The following is an 18,675-nucleotide window of genomic DNA, read 5'->3' as shown; positions in this document are numbered from 1 at the left end:
TTTTTTTTTTTTTAATCAAAATTTGGGACATTTCGTATATTCTTTGGGGTTTTCTTCAGACGGCCGACACCGTTCTCAATAAAACCATTCGCTATAACATCTCCCCAAAACACTTTTCTCAATATAACCATTCCCTATAACATCTCCCCAAAACACTAACTTCTTAAGCTTCTTAACGAATCTCCATCTCTCATTTATAAGCACTTCTGACGGGCAAGTCCAGTACGAGTCTACAAAATTAATGACGCCAGGGTCTGGCTAAAGTATTCTAGGTAATATGTAAAAAATAAGAAAAAATTGTGAAATTAGGAAAGCTCTGAAAAGTCTTGATGCAAAAAAAGTTTAAATATGAGTAAAAAAGAGGCTACACATTTGAAACTTGCTAACAAAAAGGCAGTTTTTAGCAGACATGAAAGAAGATCTAGTCCATCAGAGAGAGAGAGAGAGAGAGAGAGAGAGAGAGAGAGAGAGAGAGAGAGAGAGAGATGCCAGCCCTAATTCGCATTAAAGCCTAAAAACTTTTTTTTTTTGAGGGAGGAAGGAGGACAGAGGTTTAGCTGAAGCCAATACCTGCGTCCTGGAGGTCACAGAAGTCATTTAAATACTGAATTAAGTGTCGGTGTCAAGCGAATGCTTTACCTGGTTTATTATTACTTTGTTATTGGCGTTGACATTCGCCCGAGATTTTTCCAAAAATTATCGTTGTCTCTACAGTCCGAGAAATTTCGAGGAAATCGTTCTCCTTTTCTTTTTTTAACTGGTTATGTTTCTTCGACCAGCATTTGTTTTATCATACAGCTCTTCTGAGCAATTCAAAGCATTAAACATTAAGTATGCTTTCTAAGGAGAAATTATCATTTTACAAGTACACAAACGTGCGAATACATTAAATGTGTGCATGTGTACACGCATATGTATAGGTATGTACGTATGCATATATGTGTATATATATATATATATATATATATATATATATATATATATATATATATATATATATATATATATATATATATATATATATGTATACACACACACACACACATATATACATATATATATATATATATATATATATATATATATATATATATATATATATATATATATATATATTTCTCTTCTGATACCTTTTCTGATCATAGGACGTGGCCCCCTTTAGTCAGTTGCCGTTACTAAGTCATCATTAGAGCCATCCCCTTATCACCACGGCTGTGCGAACGTGACAGTAAATTATATATATATATATATATATATATATATATATATATATATATATATATATATATATATATATATATATATATATATATATATATATATATATATATATATATATATATATATATATATATATGTATGTATATGTAATATATATATGTATGTATATATAATGTATATATAAATTTATGTATGTATGCATGTATGTATGTATGTATGTATACATGCCGCATGTAATTAAAATATACACGTATGGATTAAATTTAAACCACTCCTGAAAATGTGTAAAGTAACGGAATTATTCATGACCATATTCTTTTATATATATATATATATATATATATATATATATATATATATATATATATATATATATATATATATATATATATACTGTATATTGCTCTCTCTCTCTCTCTCTCTCTCTCTCTCTCTCTCTCTCTCTCTCTCTCTCTCTCTCTCTCTCTCTCTCTCATTTCGTTGATATACATTTATAGTTTATTTTCCATATCCATAACTTCACCGAAAGGTCACTGCATGTGACTGTCTGTCTGTTCGTAAAATGCTGTCTTCATTTACCAACATTCGCTTACAGAAAAATTCATATTTTTATTAGATTTGCCTTTTGTTCGTCCATAAACTAATTGAAAATTGATGATCATTATTTGCTATTTCTCTCTCGTTTTTATTATCTGAGATATTTCTAGCCCTGCTATCATAATGATTAACCTCTCAAATAAAAAAAAAAAACCGTTGGGAGTTTTATTAAGAATGTAGACCCATTCACCCACTCTGTTGACTTCTCTAACATCATCGTGACACAATACCACACACAATAGATTCCAAGGCCTGTTGAAAGTTTCGAATGCGCTTGGGTTTTGGCAAGGCAGGTGCGTTACGCCGACGCTCAAGTAGTTTTTGGTCCGGCGTAATAATGCCTAGATACAGCCTCTCCCTCGCAAGTAATGGTGGCTGTGCTTGCCATGACTTGCTCAATTTTACCACCTTCATAAATCTTCTTCCCTATTAATTATTTCCGATCTAATCACCGAGTCAGTCTTCTTTTCGCGGTACTCATCGGCACTTCATTTATTTAGAGGTCGAAGCCTCCCAGTTATGCTGGTACTTCGTAAGGATGTCGGATTGAGTGAAGTGCAAATAGCAGTTCCCGTGAGAGCTGTTATTACTTCTTCATAGCTCTTGTTGCAAAGTGTGTGCAACCAGTTCTATTCAGTCAGTCATGATAATCTTATTTAATTTTTTTCTACAGGAAACTATAAAACGTATAAGATATAGTCATCAAACCAGTTTAGGTTACAGCAGCTTAACGTTTTTGTTCGTCGACTTTATGGTTTCAGTATTAGCAAGTCAATCAATAAGTAAACTTGTTTGATTTTATTCCTACTTTAGATGGACGACATTACGTTATCTCAAATTTCTCGATTATTGAAGGTTAATGTACAAAGGAAGATGGAATAAACAGAGAACGGCACCATGGCATAAGTAAATATAACGCATTATAAAAATATCAGGGACAAATGTAATAAGTAGACTGGCACTTAAGTAATCGGGCAAGATAAAATATATCGTACACAACTACGATGGCAAATGGCGTACCAAGAGGAAGGTAAAGATTACTATTACTATACTATCGAGAAGAAAGATTATTATTATTATTATTATTATTATTATTATTATTATTCAGAAGATGAACCATTTTCACATGGAACAAGCCCACAGGGCCACTGACTTGAAATTCAAGCTTGCAAAGAAGATGGTGCTCATTAGGAAGTAAGAGAAGGTAAATGGAAATACAGAGTGAGGATATCTCACTTATTAAAAAGAAAAAAATATAGTAATAAATTAATAAATAGATAAAAATGTATAAAAATGCAAGGAGAATAGCAATCGGGTAGTAATGGATTGCATCATTGCTTGAACTTGTGAAGTTCCAGTTGAACAACGCCCTTAGGGAGACTGTTCCACAGCCCAACGGCGCGGTGCGAGGAATCAAGAACCTCTGCAACTGAGAAGTCCAACAGCGAGTCACATTCGTAATACCAATTCAAAATTTAACTGAAGCGAATATCGCTATTAATCTTTTCTCCATTTTTTCCGTACATGCATACGCCTACATGCGTACGTACCGTATCTACAATAACAAACAGGTATCAGTGTATACATAAATGGAATGGAATATATCTATTAAGCCAAAGGCCAAGCACTAGGACCTAAGAGGTCATTCAGCGCTGGAAAGGAAATTGAGAGTACGTAGGTTTGAAAGGTGTTGCAGGAGGAACACCTCGAAGTTGTACAATGAAATAATTGTTAGGAGAGGGTGGATAGCAAGATGGAAGAAAGATACGAATGGAGGTAGAGTAAAAGGAATGAAAGGGGTTGCAGCTAGAGGCCGAAGGGACGCCGTAAAAAAAACTTTAGTAATGCCTACAATGCACCGGAGGTGCGCCGACGGCACTGACCGCCCGCCCCCCCCCGGGAGTGTATACATAAAAATACAAAAACACAGACATTAACCAGTTTAACATTTTCTAACCACGACAACAATAAATCTGTACTTTGAATGTGCGTGCAGATATATGCACAGTCGTCTGCATGCACAGATATATACGCGTGTTCGTAATGCACATGGGCGTATACGTCTAAATGGAACATTCGATAATATATATATGTGTGTGTGTATGAATGTGTAATATATATATATATATATATATATATATATATATATATATATATATATATATACATACATACATACATACATATATACAGTAATATATATATATATATATATATATATATATATATATATATATACAGATATAAAGATAAAGATATGATAGATAGATAAGTGTGTACTTTTGTGAATTTGGGAACACAGAAACATAGAATACTGCCAGGAGAGACAAAAGAAAGACAACCAATACACAACAAAGAACCAAAATTTCAACCAATAATACTTACGCACGCGAATATCTGAGGACCGTCACCCGAGGAGCATATTTCCGAATGATGCAGATTCCAACTCAATCTGTGACAACATCTAATCGGGATTCGGGAGCCTAATCTTTATGTGAAATCAACGACGCATTCAATGTGGATTTGTTTCTGCGTGAGGAACATTCCTGACGTTACTCCTTCCTCCACCATTTGGGTCGCCCACAACCACCGCATTCGGGAACAGCAAAACCGCCGAGATATCATCCATTCCGAATGTATGAGGATTTATGTGAACCATTGAAATGTATGAGGGTGCAGACACGTCCTGAATTGAACGATGTTTGCACTCGGAATTGAGACCCCAACACTTTCCCCTTCTGCTCTGGATCAAAATTTGATTCTTATTCTTATTCATGGCTGTCTATTATCTATCCTGCATCTGATCAAGTTATCTCTCACAGCACTAAATAAGATTTTATTCTTTTAAGAATTTTCTCAAGGGGAAAATAGTTCTACAAATTTCGGCTACATTTTGTTTTCAGGAAGGGGAGACTTCAGCCAAAATATGTATTTTTTGCGATTCTCTAAATATACTCTCACGAATATATTCCTTAGCAGAATGAGATACTTATCTACCCTTCCCTTGAAAAGTATTTTCATAAATGCTAAGAATGAACTTTCAATATCACGAGAGCTGAATTCCACCAGTGCTTTCATGTACATTATTCTTTATCAAATTCTATTCACACATACACGCATACATTTCTACACACACACAAACATACACACACATATATTAGTGAGAGTGAGGGCGTGTATATATGTTACACAACCGAAAGTAAATGTCATTGCTTACCTTTTGCTAAAAAGTCGACAAGTCCCATCTATTGGTAGGTTGACAGTGGCCGCATCAAAAAGGCTAATGGCAACGTACATCTGTACATTCACACACGTATCCTCTCTCTCTCTCTCTCTCTCTCTCTCTCTCTCTCTCAGGTCTTCAGCGAAGCAAGCATTACCCAAAATAATTTATTTGACAATAATCTAACATAACTGGATTGCTAGAAACAAGATATGAAATAGAAGGTATACTAATGTTCACCAAATGATCAATCATATCAAAGTCCATCATATTCAATTAATTATTCTCCCTAAATAGTTTTCCCACAATCGGTCAAAATAATTCAATTCCATTACATTCCTAATGAGTACATCTAAACCTCTTCCTCAGCGAAACATCTGAAGAAGTCAAATAAAACCCTTGTTAAACAAATGCATAAAAATAAAGATATGAAAATTCCTCCCATGTTACATACAACGTACACACAATGTAGAAAATGCTTGATACAAGTGAGACATATGTTAAATGAAAAGAACAATCTAAAGTTTGGGAAATCTAAAATGTTTCCTACCTCCAAAGAGCAATGTTCACAGTCTTAATAGACAGGGCTCGAACCACAGACTCTTCACCGAAGACTTCTATTAATATTCGGTGTCGATCTTCGAATGACAATTTGTTTGATAACTAATCCCTTCACATCATGGGGCTCCGCCCCCCAAAAAAACACACATACGAACGAATTATCCGGAACCTGGACATTTCCGGCGAACAAACTCACAAAGCCTTGTCGCTAGGCAAGAAGATCTGACGCATTCGCCACGTATACAGTTTTCCTAATCAGGATGCGCGCAAGACACCAACTAAACATTCCCTCAAGGTTCTTCCCAATGCCTTTAGCCACACTTATTAATCAAACATGTACTGTGTATTGTAATTCATAAAATACCTGTGACCTATGAGTTTTTTTCATATATATATATATATATATATATATATATATATATATATATATATATATATATATATATATATTTATATATATATATATATATATATATATATATATATATATATATATATATATATATATATATATATATATATATATATATATATATGACAAGTGAATGGGCGTGAATAATTCACACTAAAAGTTAAAATGTGCAGAATTAAAAGTAACATTAATATGCTTAGCAAGTGGTCCACATCCTCTCTCTTTCTCTCTCTGAAATTCTATATACTTTCCATGCCATTTGAAAAGTTTACACATCTAATTAACCAACAAATACTGCGTGAGGCAACACAGGGAGAAGGACCACACTGGGATGTAAGAAACGGCTAGCAGAGAGAGAGAGAGAGAGAGAGAGAGAGAGAGAGAGAGAGAGATGTAATCCATGTTATATTGCTCTTATTTTTACTGTTTTTTACATATAAATGTTCTAGTACCTTTTGAAAGATAACACGACCATTCAGAGGCCGTAACCTTTGCTAAGTTTAAACAATCGCCCTGTAAGGTTCCCTCCAGCCCAAATTTGCAATTCTGTCTTTCCCAACATCTAATGACTTAGTCCTAGTCCCGTGAAAAACTTTTTCACAAAATGCCCCAACATATTCTACACAATACTCCTAACCAGATGACAAACGGTGAAAAACAAACAAAACAAAACCCGTAACTTAATTTTTATTTGAATTGTGAACTCTAAAGTATGGCCTAGACCTTGTTGACCCAATTACACGCACTAGTACTAAAAGACTGGAAATAACATTCACCTTCCTCCACACATGTTCATACACTCTTCCTGATGACGCAGTAGTAATTTTATCTTCTCGAGCCTTGTTTTTTCCAGTGGTGTATCCTGCTACAAGTTTCTTGTGACAAAATTCTCCTCATTTGTGCTACAGTCACAGTTATTCCTACGATACACTATCTTACTTTTTATCTGCAGTTTTATAGTTATAATTTACGTTGCCGGGCTCCTCTTCTTGAAGGCAGTTGTAATTCCCAGCAAATTACAGATCCAGTTAAGCGACTACCACAGAACCAAACGAAACGACGTTGCCTTCATGAAGATATTCACAATATCCCTTTAAAAAAAAGGTTGGAGGATTAGAATAACTTCTTATTTCAATAACTGCAACTTCTAACCATAAACTCGAAATAAAACATGGCCCTATCAAAATAACTTTAATAGACCTAAATACATCTTGTGTAAAACTAACTGCCTTTGATGAATATCCTATGATAACAGAATTATTCCATTCAACGTTATTAAGTTATGAATACGTAAGTGAAGGACTCAGAAAGAAATAACATACAAAAATTCGTAACTGAAGTAACTTCTAATGTTCTAATAAAGTTTATCATATTTTTTTTCAAATTTAATACAGGAAAAGTGATCTAATAGTAAATATTATACTGAAATGATAAAGATAACTCAAGGAAACTAAATCTAATAATCTTCTTATATATCTTAAATCATATGATAATTACATGAAGATCGCTTTCCAAGTCTAATCTCCTATTCTCGTTTGCATTTATTTTACAGTTGACTTCCGGATTCACTACCACAAAATGGAAAATAAAACGCATGGAATTATCACGACAAAGATTTCATCCTTTGCTCCAATGAATTTCACAAGATGAAAGAGATGAGTTCATGATGCTGAACTTTGACTTATTTGAACAAAATATTTTAGAATATTCTGAGGATAGCTTTGGCGACAGCAATAGTTTTGTAGAACTGGTCATTTTGTGATTTTTCATTCATCTTACTTTTTCTTTGTTTATTCAACTGCTTAACTTTTTCTCAACATTTTTGAAAGACACATAAATTCTACGCTAAGCAAAAATTCCTTTCTTTCAAATCTCGAGCTTCACAAGAAGCCACCCCACATTTCCTAGGATCTATTTTATGGCTGGTTGGAAACTAGCACAAAACTATTTGGCTGCCTTTTTTCACGTAATTTTCGGTCAATAAAAAAAAAAGTGTTTAAATGCTTCATATAGTAAATCGTCTTATCTAGTAAATTAACATTTATAAGTTGTCACACAAACAACTGTTACTCCCTAGCTACCATTAATATATTTTTCACGTTTCTTAAACACGAAACGGATCGGGTTTCTGTATGAACTGAGGCAGAAGCAAAACCTATATATGACTGGTGGCGTTGAAATGTTGATATTTCAGCAGCAGCTAAGAGAATTATATTTCCTAAAAATAATAAGAAACCACTTTAAAAAGTTGTAACACTATTGCTGTAAATATTCATATTTATAAATACACTCTGAAGCTGTATATGTATTTATACGTTCGCAGATAGCGCTAACCCAGTTTTCTCTCTCTTCGCCTTTTCTTTGCGGCAACGTCCGAGTTTTCCAAAAACTAGAGACTTACTGAGTTACAAACTAATCTTCAAGCTAGCTTCTAAATCTGTGAATTCTGTAAAATCCTAACAGACTTTACTTTTGTGCATATCAATATATTACATACACACAAACACACACACACACACACACACATATATATATATATATATATATATATATATATATATATATATATATATATATATATATATATATATATACAATTATAAATATATTATTGTATATATGTATATATATATATATATATATATATATATATATACATACAGCTTGGTTAATTTAACCATATGTAACATTTACTTTAATATACTGGACTGCGAATTTACCCTTTCTTTCTGCTGTGTAAAATGTATTCGCTCAAGGTCTAACATTTTTCCCTTCTTTCCATGCTTGTTCATGGCAAGAAAAGTAAGCTTTGGGATGATGAAAGTTAAGTTTATGAAAATAAGCCAGATTAAAATTAATTAAAAAGGTTTCTGACGGGGAATAATCTAAGCTTTCATCATATGCTTGATGAAGAAAAAGTTTATAATTTCGATTAAATTTAGAATGAGGCTATCTGTGGATTAGCACCTGTGGCATATAGATCTGAACTAGGATTGACGATACGGTCGGTAAAGCGTGCATTTCTGTCCCTTTTCAGAACTTCAGAGGCAAGGGAAAAAAGAAAAATACAAATCATGAACTGATCGACTCGCCTCTGAAAATCCAAATTATTAACTGATCGACCAGCTTCTGAAAAATGAGAAATAACGGGGACGATACGAGGTAAACAGTGAATGACAGATATAAACAAACAATAACTGTATTCAGTTACAACACAAAAATTTCGTTTTACATAAAAGGTGGTAATTCAGCGCTCTTGAAGGAGATTATTAGTATGTGCATGGAAGGTCTACAACTCACGTTCAAGGAAAATACCCGAAGATATAAAAGGACAGGTATATGGAAAGGAGAGAGAATGGAATAACCATAGCAAGTTAAAAATTTTAGTCTTTCTACCGCGCCCAAACTATGCTTAGTACAATACATTATTTTTCGTTCGCCCAAGGAATATTGTTGAATTTTAAAATATGGACCACCATGTGCCTCTTGATCTGAAATAGAGCACGGAGTCAACTGCACGTGTATTCTAAATTGTTATCAGTATTTTTTTCTATAAAGTTTTACACTGCAGTTAATCGTACCACCCAATTTCTTTCGTCCTCACTCTGCTGATGGAATTGGCGCTAACTGGCTCTTTCCCTCCAGCAATTAACCTTTCACAATTTTTCCCAGCTTTGATTGAAACTAAAATGTCAAAGAGAAAAGTGTAAATCAGAACTCCGGTCGAAATAGATTAAATACGAAGTTGTCATGTTTTTATTTTGGGAGAAAGACCCAAAACCGAATTGAAGTGTAGAATTCTTTAAAGGTGTGGGAGAGTTTTCATTTTTCATTTCCAATTTATGTAAAAAAACGTGATTTGCTTTAGGTATATTCAATAATCACATGATGGTTTTCTACTTGAGGGAGAAAATACCTACAAATTTTTACCTTTATGTATAACTTTGGAACATAATATTCACCTCATTGATGGTTTTCTCTTTTCATGGACAATGGCTACATTATGAAACAATCAATCTTTTGTATAACAACTAACAAAAAGGTGCTCTAGCAACGTTATGCTACACGTCTAGATGTAACAAACCTTTTACCAGTTGAAATAATAAAAACATGAACTAGATTTTTCAGATTCCTCTCCTTTCCAGTAATGTTTTACAAAAGTGAAATTCCTGTTAGGTCTTTCGGATATCTCATGAATCTGACGTTGTGTGGTAATCTTATTACCGAGAATTCTTTTAAGAAAGGTAACGCATTATGCAAGATCATTAGAAATGTAAAAGAACATAAGTGCGAACACCCAAAGATACTCTTTAATAATTATGACAAAATTAACTGAAATATAAACGGTAATATTGCTCTTTTAATTAATACCTCCGCTAATGAAGTTTGGCTGTTTGTCTGTTCACAAGTTATCTCAAAAGTTTATGATAAATTCTAAACTAATGTTATGAAATGGTGAGCGTGGGCCAAGAACATTATTGCTTATTTTTCTGACATATCCGAAAGAAGGTGTGATTGTAGGTCTTTACTTCTTTTTCTTTTTTATTCTATATACATGATTTTCTTGTTAGCGAAGACGTGCACACCATGAGTATTCCTTGATACGTTTACTTTCCTGTCTGGTGAGACAGGATTAAAAATTAATGTTGATCCTCAAGATGTCCCCAACAAAGGTGAGAGGATGTATTCACATTTTTTAGCGTGACAAGGTGACCAGCACAACTCCAGCTGATCACGTTGTTTATCAATGACATTACCGATGAGCAAAACAGATCTGGACTTGGTTTTGCTGGCAACATATCTACTTGAATTGTCAGGAAGTATTCCGTCACCAAGTTATTACACATTTTTTTATCTTAGTAACACGGAAGTTTTATATACATTCATTTTTGCTATTAAAAATCACATACTCTGAAATATTACATTGTGACAAAATCACAAAATATACAATTCTGTATGAAACTTTAAAAACATTGGTTTGAATGAAAACATTGATTTTTGTCTGAAAAAAACAAATTTCGTTTTATGAAGGCTTCATTAATATTCGCTTTTTATGAAAATCTGAATCTAATTTGATGTATTAGGAAATCTGAAAAAGAAATCTTTGTAAGAACACTTTTGTAAAAAATTAGCTTCTGTAAAAGATTACCTGCTTTCCGATGGAAACTTTTATATTATTCCTCTGTATCCGAGAAATAAAAAACAAATATATTTTTCTTTTTACAGAAACCAACGGATACTTCCTTTTATACTACTAACCAAAATGAATTTCCCTTTAAATATCAACTTCTAGCTTCCCTCAATGGGTATGAAAAATTCAGATTCTCAGGGTTAAATGGATTACGTCAACTCCTTTTAGAAAAGAAAGAATACTTTTCTATGTCGCACTGAAACAAGATTACGATTGAAATGTAATGATTTATTTCTAAGTTCAATATCCTTGAATCTGATAGATATTTTGGATAAATTTTTCAAACAAAACTCCTTTCTTTTCCATTTAATCCTTAAATAACAGGATTTTCAATCTAACACCAGAAATCTGAAGTTCCACTGGAAAGCATTCAACAAATTATCACTAGATACTACTAAACATTTAAGTATTAAATTTCAGAGTTTAGTGCTAATCAGCACTAACACAACATTCAGCGTCGCTTACTGACGTTTACTAGGAGGGATGGCAATACTACAGCGCTACTCTACTAACTGAAAAAGAAGAGAACGCTTTCCTCATATACAGCTTTAACAATTTTTTTTTTTTTTTTTTTCACTTTGAAAGAGGGAAACATTGCCAATTGAGAAACTCTCTCTCTTGTTACTTTAAGTCTTCAGCCATGGCCTTTGGCTTAGATACATTCATGGCCAGTGACTTCGACAACCCTTGTAAAGCCAGGATTCGAACTGTGGCATCTGGTTTAAAAACAACGGGAGACAGTGACTGATTCGAACCATGGTCTTTGGTCTAGAAAGAACGACAAACAGTGACTGATAACCGGTTGGTCAAAATCATTTTCTATCACTGTTTCTAACCCAACAGCGAAAGCTCGAGTTCTATGCGGTGTAGAAGAACCTATCAATTATAATTCCCTTTGGATGGAAGTTATCCCCAAGGTAAAGTGTATTTGGTGTCAAATGATATCTTTAGCTTAATATCTGTGTACACAAAAACACGGATACACACACACAAATATATAGAGGGTGTTTCGAAATTAGAACCTCCCCCCCTCTACAGCATAAACTAAAATTGATATGGACAAAAACAGAAGTAATTCAGAACAGGTATTTATTTAAGTTTCTCTTTGAGTATTTGATATTTTGTGTGGCCTCCACCTGCCTGCACCAAAGCCTGCATTCTTGCAGGGTGTGATTTCAACAAATCGCAAATTTATTTATTTATTTTATTATTAAAGTAGTTTAACCAGACCACTGAGCTGATTTTCAGCTCTCACAGGGCTGGCCCGAAGGAGCAAATCGCAAAAAAGCTGAGACTAAAACTCCATCTCCCTGAGCACTTCGGTCACCTCTCTTCACAGGTCGTCAAATCTTGGTATACCATCATAGTTCACTGTGTACACTTCAACACGATCCTTTAGGATACTACCAATGTTTTCACACACATTAAGGTCAGGGGAGCTACCTCGAAATTCACTTGACGAGAAGAAATCGATACCACTGTTTGGAAGCAGCTCCTGTGTCTGAAGAGCCTTGACACATGGTGCTTTATCATGCAAAAATGTGACTTCTTCAACAGATAACACATTTTCAGGATCTTTGAGGAAAGGCAATACTCCACCAATAAGCAGTTTCTCTGAAGTATTCACCATTCCATGACTGTCCTTTTTCTTTGATGATCCACATTAACCGTTTGGCTGTGAAACAGAGAAAAATTCCCAAACATTCAAGAAATTTCATAACTTGGCGATAGCACATGTCATCGCTGATATCATCCAACTTTGAAGTCCAAATGATGTAATTTTTATGATTTGGCTTCCTGACTGTGTAAATGAAGAGTTCATCTGATGCGACAACATGGAGAAAGTCAGCTTCATCCCAATCTTTAAGAAATGAACCACAAAACCATGCACGGTCTTCTCTCTGTTGCTGAGTGATGTTGGGCTTGCTGATAACATGAAATGGCTTGATACCAGATTTGTTCAACTCACGATATACATTACTATAACTTTTCTTTTTTTCTCTTTTTGTTTCTAGTTCAAGCGTCAATTTACGTAAAGACTTTCTTAGTCTACCCACTGCCTCATCTATGATGTCTTTTGACTCCTGAGAAAGGACTTCAAGCCTTCCAAGATTCTCACTCTTTTTGCGATGAATTTTTGGATTTTTGTTCCAGTTTCTTTTAACAAAGGATTCATCTCTTTTAATGTATTTAGCTATCCAGGAACGTGAAATGAAGGATGAGCCAGCATCCCTGGCCTCTCTGAAGATTATGGCCCAGATTCGGTGAATCCATCTGACTTCCTCCGAGTCGTAAGCCATGGCTGTATGTAACTCCGTCACTCAATCTGAAAATACAAGAAATGTAAAATGAAAAATAGCTTAATAAAAACTTAAAATAATGTACTTGAGATAGGCTATAGCAGAAAACTTCATAACTTTCCATTTGTTCTGCTGGGGGGGGCTCTAATTTCAAACATCCGGTGTATATATATATATATATATATATATATATATATATATATATATATATATATATATATATACATATATATATATATTATAACAGGTGACCAACCTGGCACTGCCCAGGAAAACTGAATGACAGTCTACTGGTAGGGGAGAGAATGGGGAGGGGGGGGGGGAAGATAGAGGGGAGGGGAGGGTGAGGAGAAGATAGAGGGGAAGGAAGGGAAATGGAAGGGAGGGGAGGGTGAGTGGAAGATTGAGGGGGAAGGGAAGTTACCTTCCTCTATCAGAAGAGAATAAAAGGCATCTCCACTGAACAAAGACAATAAATAAAAAATATTATATCTCTACAATTCGCATTCAGGTGTGTTTGTGTGTGTGTGGGACGAGAGAAAGTCTGTCTCTCATGAAAAAACAGACGGACCTACCTGGCCTTGGGTATGTAGTGGTGTTGTCACCAAAACACCCCATAAACCTCATTCAAACCGAATTTATAACGATATATGCCATGTGACGCTTCGAAGTAGTCGCTATAACGAATTCCGAAGGTAAAAACGAAGAACAAACGATCGAATTAATGAAAAAATTCGCATTTGAATTCATAAAAAAAAGAATATACTGTCATCATACATCTTGCATATCATGTTGAGCTAGCAGCTACTATGTATGGGCGAATGAGGAAGACAACTGGTATGCGTTTGTGTTTACGGAGAAAATCTTTGGACCTGCTGGTTTGGGATCATTGCTTTATAGTTATGAAATATGTTTTGTAACGAAGCCAAAAATATTTAATTTAGCAACACAACCAAGCAGTGAGGTATATGTTTAACACTTATATTAATAATTACCATAAACTGTGATCAAAATTCACGTAAATTCTGAACAAAAATTGATGTTATAGGGAATCTGGATTTATTTTGGTTAGTTAACCATACGTCTGACAGCAAATGGAATAAAAGGTGGAGCATCAGGAGAAATAAGGGAATTAAGCCACTAACACTGATGGAAAAGGGGCACTTAAAACGAAAATTTAATTTGTTTTGTCTGTATTTGTATGTCTGTTCCGGGGTAGGGGTTTGATTTAGAGTTAAAAACCTTTCTGGAACGACAAAGAGGCCATGTTCAAAATTTTGTCTGGGTCCGTCAAGCGGTTCGAATTTCTATAGTGGACAAACAAATATACACACATTCACTTGTATATATATAGAATATATAATATATATATATATATATATATATATATATATATATATATATATATATATAAATCTACAAAAACTGCTTAATATCCAACTTCCTCAATCTCGAAAATTACACCGGAGGGAAATTATAATTAGGAAGTGGTTCGTCAACTGGCGGACGCTATCCACCCACAGCAACCACCTGCTTCTTCGGTGACGTCACCGTGATATTTTTGTATTCACAAAGATTAAGCTACAAATGTCGTTAAATTATCACACACACACAAACACTCACACACAAACAAAAATATTATTCTTATACACAGATTTGTCGCGACTCGAGTTCCCTCCAATCTTTTCTGTTTTGTGTGAATTGTTAATATTAGTATTATTATTACGTTTCAGAAGAAAAACCCTACTCATATGCAACAAGCCCACAGGGGCCATTAATTTAAAATTCAGGCTTCCAAAGAATATGGCGTCCATTTGGAAGAAGTTACAGAATGTAATAGAAAATACAGAAAGAGAAGATCAATTATTAGAAAAGAAAAAATGATAAATAAATAAATATATAAAAATATAAATTTAAGAGTAAAATACAAGGTGATCGAGCGAATATGGCGTCCATTTGAAATAAGTTACAGAATGTAATAGAAAATACAGAAAGAGATCAATTATTAGAAGAGAAAAAACGATAAATAAATAAATAAATATATAAAAATGTAAACTTAAGACTAAAATACAAGGTGATCGAGCAAGCATGTAAATAAATGCATTTACACACATATATATGCTATATATACATAAATATGTACGTAAATTTACATACATACATATATAAATATAAATATATATATATATATATATATATATATATATATATATATATATATATATATATATATATATATATATATATATATGTACACCCTCCTCTCTCTCTCTCTCTCTCTCTCTCTCTCTCTCTCTCTCTCTCTCTCTCTCTCTCTTTCAAACGACGCTATTACTGTGATTCCACGCGTGGAGGATCAAAGCCCATTGGCAGCTCTGTAATCCGATGCTTATCACTTGACATCGCTCTGGGTACATCCATTCCCGTCAACACCAATCTTTCTTCTCGTCCATCTCTCCTCAGCTGAAAACTGTTCACAACGTGGAAAAGAAATAAAAGGACAAGACAGAAACCAACGTCATGGTCTTTCTTCTGTCCCTTTGTCCTTCATATTTTTCAATATAAATGAGCAAAGAGCACAAATGAAAAGCAGCAAGCACCAGCCCAGCAAATTTTATTTGATTTTTAATAAATAAATGTTACACACACTATATAAAACATATATGATATATACACAGACATAAAATAATATACATACATGCATACATACATACATACATACATACATATATATATATATATATATATATATATATATATATATATATATATATATATATATATATATATATATATATATGTATATGTAGTATTTATTAACCAGAATGCCCTCTTAACTTCTCGATATCTTCATATTTTGTAAACGACTGTCACCACGAAGCCTGGAACCAAATTAAGAAAGAAATGAAGTTTTTCATATTCCCAGCCAAGTATTCGATCTTGGGACCGGATTGTCCGAGCGAGGTAACGATCGTTACCTGGCCACGAAGAAAGGTACGAGTCTATTCCTGCTCATACGTACTTACATCTGTTGAATTCTGATACATTTACTAGGGTTGGAATATACCCACCTTCGCCACCATAGCCAAGTATTTATTCGTTTATTGATTTTTTAGGCTGAAATATATATGCAAAATCTACTGGTCACTGGGAAATGAAATAATTAGCACTGTGATTTAAAACAACAAAAAGTTACTATCACTTTAACGGTATACTCCTTCCCAATTAGCGTAAGCTGTTTTATAGACTAATATATATATATATATATATATATATATATATATATATATATATATATATATATATATATATATATATATATATATATATATATATATATATATATATATATATATATATATATATATATATTTCTACGAGTGTTGGATGATTGCAAGTTCATACCTTTGAAGTTAACACAGCTAACTGGGGACCAACACGTCGCGCAAAATAATGAAAATTAGGGGGAAGTAGTTTTCAAGTAATGGAAGGATTCATGAGAGAAATTCCAGATCTAAGAAGAATAATTGACAAGGAGCCGTAGATGCTAAGGTCTTGGCACTTCCGAGATAAATTACACAATAACAAGATTAAGACTGCCATTCAGTGTATGGTATACTGTTAGGAATCCCCACTCAGGGATGAACCTGATTGATGGACATAAAGGTACAGTGGATACAGACGGTCTACAGCGTGTCACACACCCTTCTGTAATGGGAACATGATCACTGGATAAGTCTAAACATAGTCTAATTGTTCCTAGGGAATGCTGAAGGCTCAAGGAGTAACGTCAAGTATGGTCAGTTAAATTATTCTTTACACTGATGAATGGTTACCGACAAATGTACAGGGTCAAACACAATGTAAGGGAAAATGAAGTAAGAGTATAAGATAATGAAATAAGAGTATAAGATAAAGGTGTCCGAACACTCTCCACTTCATTGTACCTGATTCCTTAAGCGAAGATCCAGGGATATAGAATAAATGGCTCTCTGACGGGTGGGACTTCTACATGTGGCACTATAAGGTAGAACTCGGAATGACAGGTGAATGGTCAGACAAAAGAGGTGAGCGATAAGCTCAGGGCTAAGGTAAGTTCAGCAGCTTGTCGCCGGGTCTGTCTGCGTCTGCTATCGCTTGACCCGTGGTCGATCTTATATTACCTCGGTTTACTGCCTGTGTTCACAGACCCAAGCAATCAAGGTGTCCTGGTTGTGGAGGGCGGCTCCAGGTTAATATTGCCGTAGGCTGTGCATGTGGATGCAACGAAGGACGGTCCTGTGTGGGGGTACAAGAGTCTCCGACCAGTGGAAGCTACAAACACATTAAGTTAAGAGCTTTGAAGAGGCTTTAACGAGGGATACTAACCGTGAATCGCTTAAATGGGCAAAACTTAATTTACAGGGGCCACTCCTTAAGTTTTCCCCATTGCTATGCGCTGTTTCTCCATAAGTTAGCCTAGAGGGCTGCGGAGAAGTGAATACTTCTAGCAATATACATACATACATACATACATACATACATACACATACATATATATATATATATATATATATATATATATATATATGTATATATATATATATATATATATATATATATATATATATATATATATATATATATATATATATATATATATATATATATATATATATATATATATATATATATATATATATATATATATAAATATCAACAACATACACATATATAGTGTGGCCTATAAAACAGCTTATGCTAATTGGGTATAAGTATACTGCTAAAGTGACAGTGAACGTTTATTGTTTTATTGTTTATTGCTAATTATTTCATTTTCCATCTATGACGCAATCAAAAGATCATGACTCATTAAGGGCTCATGAAGGGAACAAAAGAAAATAAACGATGAAAAGCAAATGCAATGTCATCGTGTTTCAGAATTTTCGTCTTTTTCCACCAAACTATGATTTATCCCTTTTTCATATTACCATTTCTTCTGGTTAAACTAAAGTACTCTTAACTTTTTACCAAATCCTCAATCAATGAGTAGCATTATATATTAATTAGAAAAATACAAACAAATCCCCATCAATTCATAAAACTACATTTTTCATCCAGTCAACAAATATAGTTGACTTTACGAGTAAGAACAAGCACATTCAGCACCCTGACCCTCACAAATACATAT

The sequence above is a fragment of the Macrobrachium rosenbergii genome, chromosome 30, assembly GCF_040412425.1.
Source record: "Macrobrachium rosenbergii isolate ZJJX-2024 chromosome 30, ASM4041242v1, whole genome shotgun sequence".
Classification (NCBI taxonomy): domain Eukaryota; kingdom Metazoa; phylum Arthropoda; class Malacostraca; order Decapoda; family Palaemonidae; genus Macrobrachium; species Macrobrachium rosenbergii.
This window is presented reverse-complemented; position numbering follows the sequence as displayed.